A 13,988-nucleotide genomic window follows, 5' to 3' on the forward strand; every position below is an offset into this window, starting at 1 on the left:
AGGAAACAGCAGGAATGAGGAACCTGCCACCTATCTGCACTGCTGAATCCTAAGTTAATCAGCAATCAAGATGCGGTTTAATGAAACCCACAACATAATGAACTACTAAATCTTTAAAGCATTTAGAGGTCATTCGCAGTTGGGGGTCAAATTAAAGTTGCGAAGATCTTTTTAACTAAAAATGATCTATAGACACTTTGGTGTAAAATAAAGTTAATCAGTCACAAATTCTGCAAGACGTTTAATTTTATAGAATCGATTTATATAATAGTGCAGAAAATAAGTATTTATCTCCAACATGGAGTAAAACTCCCGTCCTTTACAGACCAGTCCCTTGTTTTTAAGAAGCCCTTCTGTTCCCCACTCTTTACCTGTGGTGATGTCCCCGGTTTGAACTGGTTATCTGAGTAAAAGCCACCTGTCCACACCCTTCAACAGTCAGACTACAACCTCTGCACCAAGACCAAAGAGCTGTGTTACAACAACACACCGCACAGCAGACCGTTGAATCTTGACCAACTTCCATTGAACATAAACAGATTTAAGATGTGAATCTGTTTCCAGTTTAATGGAAAGGGCTTTAATTTTATACGATTTGAATATTTTTTTACGGACTCTACTATCTTGAACTGTAAAAAAAAAATAACTTGGACACCTTTGACCAGTTGTGTGTGCGTGACAGACTTTTACCATGCTATTTTAATTTTATGACATTTGTGACAGCAGAAGTCCACTTCAGGTAAACAAGAATAGGAAGAAGAATAACTTTCATGACAGGATGACAGACAGAGGCGTGTAAACCATAATGTCCATTTTGTTGGGAAAATGTTTCCGATAATCCACTTCAGGCATTTGATGGAATCAGACGGCTTCAATTCCCATTTCAGATCTATACATAGATATAGATTTGCAGCAGCGGGGTATGAACAGTTACTGGTCTGTCTGCAGAACTGTGAAGGCACCGTGAACATGCTTTCACTCCCATAAAAACGCATTCCTGCTTTTCAAAATAAGTTAGAAAGAAAATAAAATTAGACCAATTTTTGCTGATTTAGCTTAAAAGTTCTGCCAAAGATAGATTTTGGTTTGATTAAAAGTGAAACTGAAGCTCTTACCTTTAGTTAAAAAAATAATGGATTCAAGATCAAAATTGATCCACAAACAAAACAAAAAAATCTTTGTGTGAAGTGAAAAGTCTCCAACTCCAAGGCGCTGAAACCACGAGCTCCACGGAGCTTTTGACCAATCCACCCTCTCAAACATGACCATGTCATGGTTTTATGCCACCAGGTGAGTCACACAAGGAAGTGAGTAATACAGGAGCCACACAAAACACGCGCGCACACACACACACACAAACACACTCACGACTGTAAAAAAAAAACAAAAAACAACCCCCAAAACAATCAACTCCCTTTTTTAGTCCAGCAAACATGTGGCCTTTCACAGGCCCGTAAAGAGAGGGTGTGTGTTTACCGTGAGTACACAAACAAACACACAAACCACCTCTGTTTGAAGGGAAGTGATTATGTCTTTGTTTGTCAGTCCAGTTCTGGGCACACAAGCCGCACTTGTGACGACAACGCAAAGGTCTCGTATTTCGGACAGAGTTTCAGCAATGACCTGTTTCTGAACAAACCCACACACTGTCTGCTGCATGACACACACAAACACACACCTGCACACACACACACACACACACACACACACACAGGTCAGTGAGCTTTCTGAAAATAAACAAGAATGAGGAATTTCCCAACTTGCAGAAGACGGTAGAAAATATGAATTTGTTTCAGTTTAAAAAGGTTATAAAACTTCCATCCTGACCTTTTAGTTACATTACTGAGGGGTAATAGTTACCTGTAGTTATCCAGATACTTTTCTCTTTCACCTTTTTGTAAACCTGTTCAAAATCCCCACATGAACCCACTGCCTCCCTGGTGTTTCTGCTGAATGTTTACATCAAGCAAACACAAATCTATTCTTAACCGGGTTGCTTTTATATTTTGACAAGGTGTGTATCCCTGTTGAAAGAAATCCTCTTTCACGCACATACATTCCCGAATAGTAAAAAAAATAATATATATATATATATAGTTTTGTCCAAAATATTCTTAAATGTAAACAAAACGACTTTGGTACCATGTTCTTGATAAGATGAATTGAGGAAAAATTGTACCGTTTAACCCTTGTGCTGTCTTAGATGACCCCACCCTTCCATTGACGTGTTCTCCCTACCATGACAAAGGTGGATGAAGGTGGAAAGATTTCATGTAATCCATGGACACCAGTGAAGATCACAAATCATTGAAGAAAAAAGGTTCAGCGCACTGTCTAGTGGGTCTAGATCAGTGTTTTTCAACCTTTTTTGAGCCACGGCACACTTTAACCTTGACAAAAATCCCGCGGCACACCAGCATCCAAAAAAGTAGATAAATAAAAAAAAAGAAAAAACTCAGTCTGTATTGATCTACAGCCGCTTTGCAGTCTCATATGCATTTTTGTGATAATTGTTGCAGAAAACGCTGGAAGCTGCAGCTGTTTTTTCTAAAAGATGTATTAAAAATTAAGTCAAAAGATTCAAAAACTGTTTGATGTGTGTTCGTTGTTTTAAGACGTTAAGAGGAGAGACTCATTGTGCGCTAAGACAGTCACTTTACTGCATCATGGGAGATGTAGTGCCCGTAATCCAACGACCGCAGAAAGACCAGCGTCTTTGAGCTTCATGGTTTTGTTCACTTGTTGCAGTCTGATACCAGATTCTGTGGAAAGCTACACCGCTAAAGACGAGCTTTAGCTGGTATTTTTGTTAGAACAGAGAGACTTTTTTGCGCTAAATCGAAACAAGGAAGTGAATACTTTAACCACTTCTGATTGGTCAGACTGATGACATGTGATTAAGCCTTCAAGAATGATTGGTGGAGACAGTTATAGGGGCGGGACTTTTCCTTACAGTTATTGCTGCAGCTAAATCGCGGTATCCCGTCATTCTTATCAAAATGTCTTTAATAGAATCATATAAACACAAAGAAAAAATAATTTTATGATATTTCATATTCTTAACTTCTCAGTGTTTTATCAGGGCCTGTTTGGATGAACAAAGAGCTGATTTCCTGGAGATGGTAATTGCTTTTAGATCAGTTAATGAGGGCAATTTCTCACGGCACACTTGACCATCTCCCACGGCACACTAGTTGAAAAACACTGGTCTAGATGACCCAACTCCCAACGTTAAAGTGCCTAGGATAGCACAAGGGTTAATAGCGCATGTCCGCCATCTCCAGTTGGAAGAGGCTTGGAGCCAAAGGTCAAAAGTGCAAATCTTGTGATTCGGGCAAGAAACGGAAATGATTCGGCTCATTGCTACCCTCCTTGCAATGTGAGCTATGGGATACCGTCATGTCAGAGTAGTGGCCTTGGTACATCTGTGAAAAACAAATGCAGATGTTGTCACTCATCGCCGTGTCTGGGTTCACCAGACAAACCAAATCCATAACTACTAGATCCAAGTTGCTCATTGGTCAAAGTTCGACTCAGTGTAACTGGCGACACCCCTTCAGTGGCCATGCGTTTAAATGCTTTTAGGGGTGGGAATCTGGAGGCATCTCACAATTCAATTACAAAGCGATTATCAATGCAGCTTTCAGTGTGACTTCCAGTCACTTTCTGAGTTTTCAGGACATGAGATTTTAGCTGACAGTGGAGTGTAATTCTGTGGCGATTGACGTCCGAGTGTCACACGTGTGTAATGGTGTCCTATCGGCTTTCACAACTGCTGCCATGACTTCAGCCTTCGTCTCAGAAATTGGGCTGGGTTGACCGCGTCAGTGAAGCAGCGACCGGAAGGGAGGTTGTTTTGCATCTCTAACATATTGAGCAACGTTTGGAAGCCATCATTCTCCACCACAGAATGAAATCTCAAGTCCTTCGCTATAAAAGCTCTGATTGACTTCGTTATTCGCTTACAGTTTTCCGATGACGGCAGAAGATCTTTTTAATTAAATTAACATTATCAGTCGGACATCATACGTAAGACGACAAAGTGAAATGACATTTCAAATGAAATTGACAAAGAAATTTGGAATTGAGCCCGTCCAAAGCATTTAATAAAAGCAGTACCCATCAGCACGGATCTGACTTTTGATTTAATATAGAACCTAAAGGTTAAGTTTCTTAGAGCAAAATAGCTTAGATTGTTAGGAAAGGTCAGGAAGCCATTCAAAGCTGAACAAACGACACAAACAGCTTCTGTTGACTGAATGACATCTCACCACACACCAATGGCCTCTCAGACAGTATTTCACAGTAGTGTCTGTTTGAGGAGTGATGGAGATGAATTACAGTCCGACACCTTCCTTGATGACCCAGATAACACAAACACTCAGCGTCTGCTTTAAGTGACTCAGTGAGTCGCAACTGTTCGCGCCATTAAATAGGAGTCATTTATCTCTCCCCACCATCTCAACTGCACTCTCAGTTCCTTCTAGTGGTTTTAGTCATGAGAACCATTCTCCTCTTTCACTTTAATTATGATACAAATTACACAAAAGGTGACATTTTTATAAAGATTTGTATTATTCCTGCTTTTGCGGTTTCATACTTAAATTGTACCAGAGTAACAGCTGCCATGTCTCTTCGACCATAAACCACAACAGACTATAGGGAAATATTATTCAGAACAAAACTGTGAAATAATGTGATGCAAATACACTACCCAGAATGCCTAGAGGGGCTAAGAGGCAGGCAATTGGTCAGAGGAGTTGATGGGAAGTTTTCTGTTGAATTGTCTAGACCAGTGTTTTTTAACCTTTATTGAGCCACGGCACACTTTAACCTTGACAAAAATCCTGCGGCACACCAGCATCCCAAAAAAAAAAAAAAAGCAGAAATTCATGGTCTGTATTGATCGACAGCCCAACCCCCCCCCCCCCCGCCGCAATCTCACGTGGATTTTTGTGATAATTGTGGCAGAAAAAGCAGGAAGTTGCGGCTGTTTTTTCTAAGAGATGAAATAAAAGTTAAATTAAAAAATTTAGAAACTGTTTGTTGTGGTTTCAAGACGTTTCACAAGGTCGCCTCAGTATGCGCTGTCCCTTTAAGCCAATGCATCATGGGAGATGTAGTGTGATAACGGCAGAAAAAGGGCAGAAAGACTCGAGTCTCTGAGCTTCATTGTTTTGTTCACTTGTTCCACGGGCTGACACCGGACTCTGTGGAAAGCTACACCGCTAAAGACGAGCTTTAGCTGGTATTTATGTGTGTGATTAAGCCTTCAAGAATGATTGGCGGAGACAGTTAAAGGGGCGGGGACTTTTCCGCAAACTGCTATAGCTGCAGGTAAATCACGGTACCGTCATAATTATCAAAATGTCTTTAATAGAATTAAATAAACACAAAGAAAAAGTAATTTTAAGATCTTTTATATTCCTAATTACTCAGTGTTTTATCAGGGCCTGTTTGGATGAACAAAGAGCTGAAATCCTGGAGATGAAAAATGTTGTTAGTGCAGTTAATGAGGGCAATTTCCCACGGCACACTTGACCATCTCCCACGGCACACTAGTGTGCCGCGGCACACTGGTTGAAAAACACTGGTCTAGACCTTCGTGTCTTTTTTCTGCGATATTGTTGTAATATTGAGCTATATAAATAAAATCAAACTGAATTGAGTGAGGTGAACCAGAATTCAAGCTTAACCATTTAACACTGGAGATGATTTACATAATTATTGAGTATGAACTACGCATAATAAATGCATAAACTGCGTAAAAAAAATTCTGAACAGCTCAAAGCCAAATTCACGTCAGCCAAAACTCTCACTGGACATCTGCGCACATCGATGAATGACGCAAGAAACACTTATGAATTACGTTTTTCACACAAGTATCACGAAAGACCAGAATTTCATACATGGAAGATGTAGAAAATATACGTAGTGGCTGTGTGACCTTAAAGGTTATAAGGTACACCAGATCTCTTATGGTCCAAAAAATACAGTTTTCTCATTAAAGTAGGGCTCACTTTCACGTAAACAAAACATTAATTTACCATTGGACCATGATAACATAAGGTTTGATCGGCACCAAATCCAGGTGAGCTTTTAAACTTGCCCGTTGATGTAAAGTTTCAAAGGGAAGAAAATCATCAATGCATCAGCAGAGCTGCAGCATGTTCATTAAAATCAGGCGATTAAAACAGGAAAAAAAAGCTGATCAGCATTGAAACTTCACAGCAGACACGGGAGGTTTTCTGCTCATGTTACCTGGAAGTTAGTCGTTTGAAGCACGTGAGATTATTGATCGTCAAGGCAACATCATAAAATCTTGGAAAGTGAAATCATGTGTTGGATAACGTCTAAATCTAACGACTACGATAACAGAAACTCGCAGAGACAGCTGCCTTAGGCATCAACACTTCCTGGAAGAGCCATATCAGCGTTTGTAGTCACCATTACTGGAAGACTGCACCCACCCACTCACACTAAACCCTCCACGCATATATCACACCTTTGTGACAGATACATGTAAACAATCCAGTGCATACTACTGGACACAGCAAAGGCTTCTTGTCCTCTATCCAATCCTCTTGTTTTCTACCCACTGTCAGAGCTGTACACTTTGCCGTCCTGAATCCGAAACGTATTCGATCTTTTCAATTGCGACCGCCGTCTGACCGGCCAGGCCACCTAAATCCGAATCGTACGTCATCGATACGCAACAAACGTCATCATTCTGCGTTGAAATAGGCGGGAACGAGAACGTAAACAGCAACCACGGCGGACGATGCTGCTGAGACCAGTCAGTGGAAGGGAAGCGATGTCCCCGATTGTATTAATATTTGGGGTGACAGCACTATTCAGGCCAAACTCCAGGGCTCTTATAGCAACCGGGCGGTTTTTGAAAAAAAATTAACAGCTAAATGGCCGAGCATGGTGTTGAACATTTTCTCGCGAGTACTTTTTTTTTTTTCTTTCTCCCCTTCCCGACCGTGGTCAGAAGCACGGGGGACCAAAGGCGGATCCTCCTCCTCCTCCCTGTTCTGACCCATAGATTCTCCAGGATTCTACGGAATGGGTTAATAAAGAGTCCATAGCATTTATTCTGGGGGAAACCTCCTTTTATTACCATTGTCCTTCCTCCGTAACACACAACATGAATGCGCGCCCACATTGCCGCCCCCCCCCCCCCCCATTCTCTCCCGCTGCACGCGCTCTTTTCCTGTCCATTACACAAACGCGCGCGCGTGGGCCCAACACATACACATTCCCATTCCACAACAGTGGGTACAGATGATCCTGGCTCCAATGCCTTCTTAAAAATGGGAAGATTGTTATTGTGCTGACTCCTTTGTGAAAATAAATTTATTAATGAAAAAAGAGCTCCGCTGTTGACAACGCTGTTGTTGACATCCATGTTAACATTAGCTACTTCCGCAAACAACGAGTGAAGTCATTCGACGTCGAGTACTCTTCTGCGCATGCGGGTCAACTCTGGGTTGTTTCACGGTCACACTGTAGATCACAAAAGTTCGGATTTACTTGGAAATGTGAACGGTCTAGCAAACAATTCGGATTTTTTCAAAAAATCGGAATTCAGCATTAAGCCCTGCAATGTGAACGTAGCCATACACATCTGTGCAGAGCTCGTTTTGAAACACTTTCACAAAAACACACAAAATGAAAAATGTTTGCGTTGACCATTCAATTATTATTTTTTAAGTTGTCCATTACAATGAGGGAACAACTAAAACAGTGCCTTTTCCTATCAACAAGAAACATTGTGGTTTAAAGAACCACCACTCTGCTAAAAAAATTGTTTTTGTTTTGTTTTTTAACATCTTTTGGGGCATTTTTCTGATGATGAAGCAAATTTATAAAGAAAATTAAGCTTAAAATGAAATATTAAATTAAAAGCAAGCGGAAAAATGCAGGTGGCTCTGCTTCATTCATAACCGCATCACCGCAAGTTGTGGTTCTTTACGTGAAATGTACACAGATGTATCACGAATGAATCACGTTAAAACCACAGAAGTACCAGTAAACCACACAAAGAACACATAAATCAACGTAGAACATGAAGCACGTGTGTTTATATGCAATTCTTAAGTGATCCGTGCATCAATTACATTATTTTAACGCAATATGCGTGCCGTATACTCAATATAAAAGTTAGACATCGGTGGTGGCTGCGTGAAAAGTCTGTTAGACATACACGGAACGGTCGAGGAAAGACACAAATTTGTGTATGCATCTCACAAGTGCACAAATTTACGTATTGGCGGTGTGACACGGCCTTAGAAAAACGACGAAGGTTTTTAATTTTGGTTAAAAAAAAAAAAAAACGGGAAAAAAAACGGTATTATTGTAATAAAAAAAAAACACTGGGAACACTTACTATAGTTTAGTTTTAAAATAACATTTTTAGTTTTTTCAGCAGAATCATTCAACGCACTCGCATGTATTTTTTGTGGCTTGTGTATTTCATGTCTTATTTCTTTCTCTACGATCAATTTTTCATGAATCATTCTGAATGTTCTAAAGGAGGGTTAAACCTGCACTCGTTACGGAGGATCCACATCATTTTAACTCTGCCTCCCCGGACATGAAGAGGCGCCCGGCCCTCTGGCTGCTTCTGGAGCACCGTCTTTGACGAACGTGCACTGTGAAATGCTTAGTAAACACATGATGGTCTCACCCAGATAAATGAGACTTTAAGAACAAGGGGGGCGAAAAAAAGGTCACACAAAAAAAGAACTTGGCATGACCTTCTGGAAATGCAAGAACAAGAAGCGAAGAATAAAACTGCTTCTTATTCGATTCCTTCTGATGTTTGCGGCCTCAGTGGGAAGAAGAGCAGACATGTAGCAGACACAGAGCAGAAAAAAGGAAAAGAAAAAAATCAAATTTTGCCTAGATTTCATGCAGACGACTCCATAACGTTGTCCTGGCAACGAAACGAACCCCGGGGCAGACACTTCAAATGTATATTTTTACATATTTTACAGGCCAGATTGAGCGGCATGGATGATGTACGTACACGGGAACGCCAGTGAATCCCAGTGCAAGCACACAACATCTCACTCAATCCATTTTAAAAGCTCAATGCATAAATCTAAACCCGACCCAAGGTTGCTTTTTTCTTTGAAGTTGCAATCCTGAGAGAATTATTTATTTGGGCTGTTTCTTGGTGTTTCTTTGTATTCAAGACCGGTGATGTTTTTATCTCAGACTGTTTGCTGCGTATCAGACTAAGGGCCGTGTCTTACAGCCATTTCCCACATTTTCCATGTTTAGGTCTTTCGCGAAACATGCATGATACACGTAATTCATAAGCGTTTCGTTGATGAGCGCAGATGTACCTCGAGGTTTTCCACTGACGGGTCTTTATGTGAATTCGGGTTTGAGCTGTTCACATTTTTTGGGTCGGTTGAGAATTACGCAGTTTATGCGTAGTGTACATTGCTTATACACAATTATAAAATAAATCTCAAACAATTCTGCGTGATTTTGCAAGATGCATATGCAACTTTGTTGCTTCTCACTACCGTTCCACATATGTCTAACAAACTTTTAACGCATGTGCCACCGATGTTTAAATTCACAAATATCACGTTCAAATTACAAAAATTGCAGACTAATGACAAATGATTTGCATATAAACAGCGCCATAATCACACGCGGTTCAGGTTCCACGTTGGTTTTCGTGTTCTACGTGTGGTTTATTCGTACTACTTCTGTGGTTTTAACCTGGTTCATCAATGATACATCTTTGAAAGTTTCACCTAAAAACCACAACTTTTCTCACTTTTTCCACGCATTTTCACCTGTGACCATTTTTTCATCCATGCAATATGCTCACATGAAAATTGGCTGTGTGACACGGTCAAGTTTTCGTAAACCTTTTTTTACTATTGAAACAGTTTAGAATAGAACTATACACACTGTTGAGCTTTGAAGAAGGTTGCAAATACGGCTGACATATTTTACTAATAGAATCCGTTATCTCCTTCTTGGTTTGGAAGGTACAAATTAGGCCTGCACAATATAACACAAATTTATCGTTATCGCAATATCCAGCTATGCAATATGCATATCGCAAAAGGTCGCGAAAATCGCAATAAATCGTAAACCTTAAATGTGTTAATACAACCTTATGACAGCTTGAAGCATTTAATGAACCAAATAAATCCCTTTATGCATTTGACCAATCGGATGGACACCTTCACGTTGTTGACCAATCGGATGGAGGGCTATTATGTTAGATGTTTGTCTCCTATGTCGACGAGGGTCATTTGGAGTATAATTTTTCAACTGTTACAATGAAATGGGAATGATGTTTTTGGTTATTTTGTTATTTGTTTATAAACCGCAAATTATATCGTTATCGCAATATTAATCTTTAATATCGCGAGTTTTCCACATATCGTGCAGCCCTGGTACAAATACTCATTAAAGTGCATCGTGGACTAGAAAAGCAAACCCAAAGCAGTCAGAGATGTCATCCTCCAACAGGAAGATACATTGTCTGATCCTCAGATTCTGCATGCCCCCAATGCCTTTGAAGGAGAGATCAAATTCTGACAATCCCCTCCACCCCATGTGCTTCTCATCCCGACACTGAGCAGGTAAATATACAGCACGAAAACTGCATAAACAACATAGGAATACCACAGAGAGAAGTGAGACTGAGCATTGCAAAATGCTTTTTTGGAAACCAGAAAAGGTCAAGTTAGTTGTTTTGTTTTTTAGGTATTTATCATCAAATTTTATTTTTAGCATTGTTTTTAAACCCGAAGTAACTTTTTGAGGAAAATATCAGGAAGCATCAAATAAGCAGAAAACCTTTCAAGGCTGCAGCCAAAAGGCGACTCCTTTGCCAGGTGTCAACCAGTGACTGATTAGTCGTCGGAGAGGCAGATGGTGGACTGAAGGAGCAGGACACGACCAAAGGCGGTGAAAAAAGGCAAACAGAAGAAAAAGGAACTAGTACTTCTTTAGAGTATTTAAAAAAGGATTAGACCTGCTTGATTGAGGCAAAACGAGTGAGGAAAATTTAACAAACTAGAAGAGGAAACACAGAAAAGCCAGAGTCAGACCAAGTAACAGACTGCATCGTGGTAGGAGGCATGTCCTTACACACACACAAATACACACACACTAAACTGCACTGCCAACAATAGGACAACAAACCTCTGTTCCTCAAAACACAACTCCAATGACGGTCTTTCTGAAGTGGGCTTGTGCCGAAAAACATCTGAGCTTTCTTCTTTCCATCTGTACTAACATGTATAATCCTATAAGTGATGCACGCTATAGTCCACGAACCGCCATGCTTCAACAGTTCAGCTGCGGTTCACTGCCTTGCCCAGCGGAACATAAAAGCAAGGTGAAGACAGAACAAAATCCCTTATCCGATGACAACACCTTCTCATTCATCCATGGTGGTCCTTGTAGCCATCTCAGATTACATCCTCTAAGCAAAAAGCAGAGATCTTTCCTGACATTTAGCTAGAAAACCAACTCTAAAACCAATTATTTATGTCTAAAACTTCAGAATTTTGTGTAAAAATTCAAATTTTTATAATTGGATTCAAACATTTTGTAATAGTCTTTGATGTTCACCTTTTACAACTCGATCTCATTATTGTGGGCGCCGTCGTTGGCGTCATATAACTGTTAGGACTTTTTTCCAGAAAGCAAACTAACAGGACAGGACATCAAAGCCTTACAGGTTATACGTGTATCATAAAGCAGTGGTTCAGAGAGCATTCCTGGTTATTGTGTTTGTGAGACGCTAAAGGGCATGACACACAGTCTGAACATTTAGAACAAAGCACATCTCTAAGAGTTTAACCAGTGAACTTATAAAACCACGAGGATGTGGTTGGAGTTTCCAGGAGTTTTACAGATAACATACATATGTTAACACACAACACACAACTTTATATCTCCAAAACTGAAGACAAAAATGGACCAAAAAAAAGAACCTTATCTGTTGCAATTAGGAGCCAACACTAACCTTTTGATCTTAAACAGAAAAGATTGATTATGCAGGTTACGGTGGGCGAGGGTAGTAACCCCTTCCAAATCACATGCAAACACCCCCCCAACCCAAGCAAAAACCTGCTCCGTTCAACCATCTGTGCAGCTCCACTGCAGCCTATTGCCTTTAGGGACCCACTGCAAATACCAGCCATGTGTGTTCTGGTAGATCTTGATCCTTGTTCTCTAGTTGGGGGTCAAATTGCTCTTCCCCCTTTTTCTCCATTTCAGTACAAAGAAAAGCTTTGGAGATTTAAAAAAAAACAGACTAGTAAGACATTTTTCTGTAAAGTGAATATTTTGATAATAATGAAGATGAATAATAATAAAGCTGTTAATACGACATCATTTCTTATATGCATAACCTTATCTGTACTGTACTTAGGAAACTAGTATGATTTTAGGACAATTACAAGATTACAGCAAGGTAAAAAGACAAGTAAATGTTCAAAACAAACCAAGCCATGGTCAGAAACTTTAAAGGGTCTATATCGGGCCTTTCAGTGTAAACTATTTCCATATATATGATAATATATGACCTTTGGGACACTAAAGAACCATTTTTTCATGAAATATTACTTTTTTAACAGCTCATTTTCCGACCAAAAAGTAAGACGACTTGATCTCTGAAGAACCGCCTCTGACTCCTTTTCATGACGTCATCCTAGACGGCAGCGTGTCTGCGTTTCATCTATCACCTGAACACCTGAACTATCACCAGATGGATGTGCAGATTGTGCATATAAAAGGAAAGCGTTTACCCGATCACCGCTAGCTCCATGGAGAAAGTGGGTGTGTCTGTTAGCCTGGGGGCGGAGCTGGTAGTGCAGACTCTTCTAGGAAGGGGCTGGTCCTCACTTCGTGAGGTCACAATGTAATGAAACTAACATGGACGTCAAGAACCCTCCTAATGCAATCAACATGGAACCAGTTTAAAGATCCACTAAAAAAAATCTTGTTCTTGGTGTGTTTTTTCTGATGATGGAGGACATGTGTAGAACCAATTTGACTCAAAATTGCATTTCTGAATACTTTTTTTTTTCTAATTGTTGTGAATCAGGAGGAGACAAAAAATACTCTTTGTAAAATGATAGTATTTGATAGTATTTGCTCTGCTCCACAACTAGATCCATGTACGTCATCTGGCCCAATGCTGTACAGCTGAATAGCTCCAGAGCCAGTAAACAGAGAGCCCCCAGCTATGTGTAACGGGAAGTGGGGGCAGGATTGCTCCATGCCAACAGTCCCTCCCACTACTCAAAGGAGAATTTAATGGAAAGAACACTTTGACAGTAGATCAAAAGATGATCAGAGCGGTCCTTGACGTTAGGCAGATAGTCCATGAGGTTTCTGCTGTGGTAATTAGTTTAAAGGCAGACTATAAAGTTGCATAAAAATAAATAAAAAAGCTTCCGAGTCCAGCTTTCTGATGATCAGAGTAATACAAACAGGTGTACTGGTGTGGGGGTCGGTCTCCGTTCCCCAACCTACCAGCCGCCAGACACCACCGCCTGACGAACTCATGAATAATAGAGCCAGCACTGCATGCTGGGAGCAATTAAAGTAGAAACTATTTACAGTCAACTCACAAAGTGGGAATGCTGGTGAGCCACAGTGCTGAACATCTTCACAAATGTATTCCTTCATCGACACAGGCGTACCTGCCAAACAGCTGATAAACAAAACAAAAACATCTCTGCTGCAAACAGGTTTTTAACCAACAGAGGCGCCGTATTTCCACCAGATTGAGCAAATGTGTTCTACTAAACATGGAGATCCTTGTAAAGGCTCCACTTAACCACCGTTGTAGTGCCTTTGCACTGCCGCAGAGTCTGTGGATGGAAATCTCCACAGAGGACTCAGCCTTTCCACTACAGCATGAAATCGAGCCTTTAAAGACTTTTCCCACTTGAGATTTTAAATTCAAAACTGAACTCAAATCGTTTCTG

General features: G+C 40.4%; 1 protein-coding gene across 3 annotated transcripts in view; it reads right to left on the bottom strand.

Moving 5' to 3' along the window:
• The window catches only part of pak1 (p21 protein (Cdc42/Rac)-activated kinase 1), a 57,658-nt gene that overhangs the window by 30,565 nt on the left and 13,105 nt on the right, over positions 1-13,988 (bottom strand). Inside the window, exon 1 of one of the 3 annotated variants that reach the window (XM_011482256.4) lies at positions 1,116-1,294. The exons of the other annotated variants lie outside the window; for them this stretch is intronic. The gene's annotated coding sequence lies outside the window, so the exon portion shown is untranslated. Of the gene's footprint in view, positions 1-1,115; positions 1,295-13,988 lie in introns of those variants that run through there. 3 annotated transcript variants of the gene reach the window in all.

The sequence above is a fragment of the Oryzias latipes genome, chromosome 13, assembly GCF_053564925.1.
Source record: "Oryzias latipes strain Hd-rR chromosome 13, Olatipes_Hd-rR_3.1".
Taxonomy (NCBI): Eukaryota; Metazoa; Chordata; class Actinopteri; order Beloniformes; family Adrianichthyidae; genus Oryzias; species Oryzias latipes.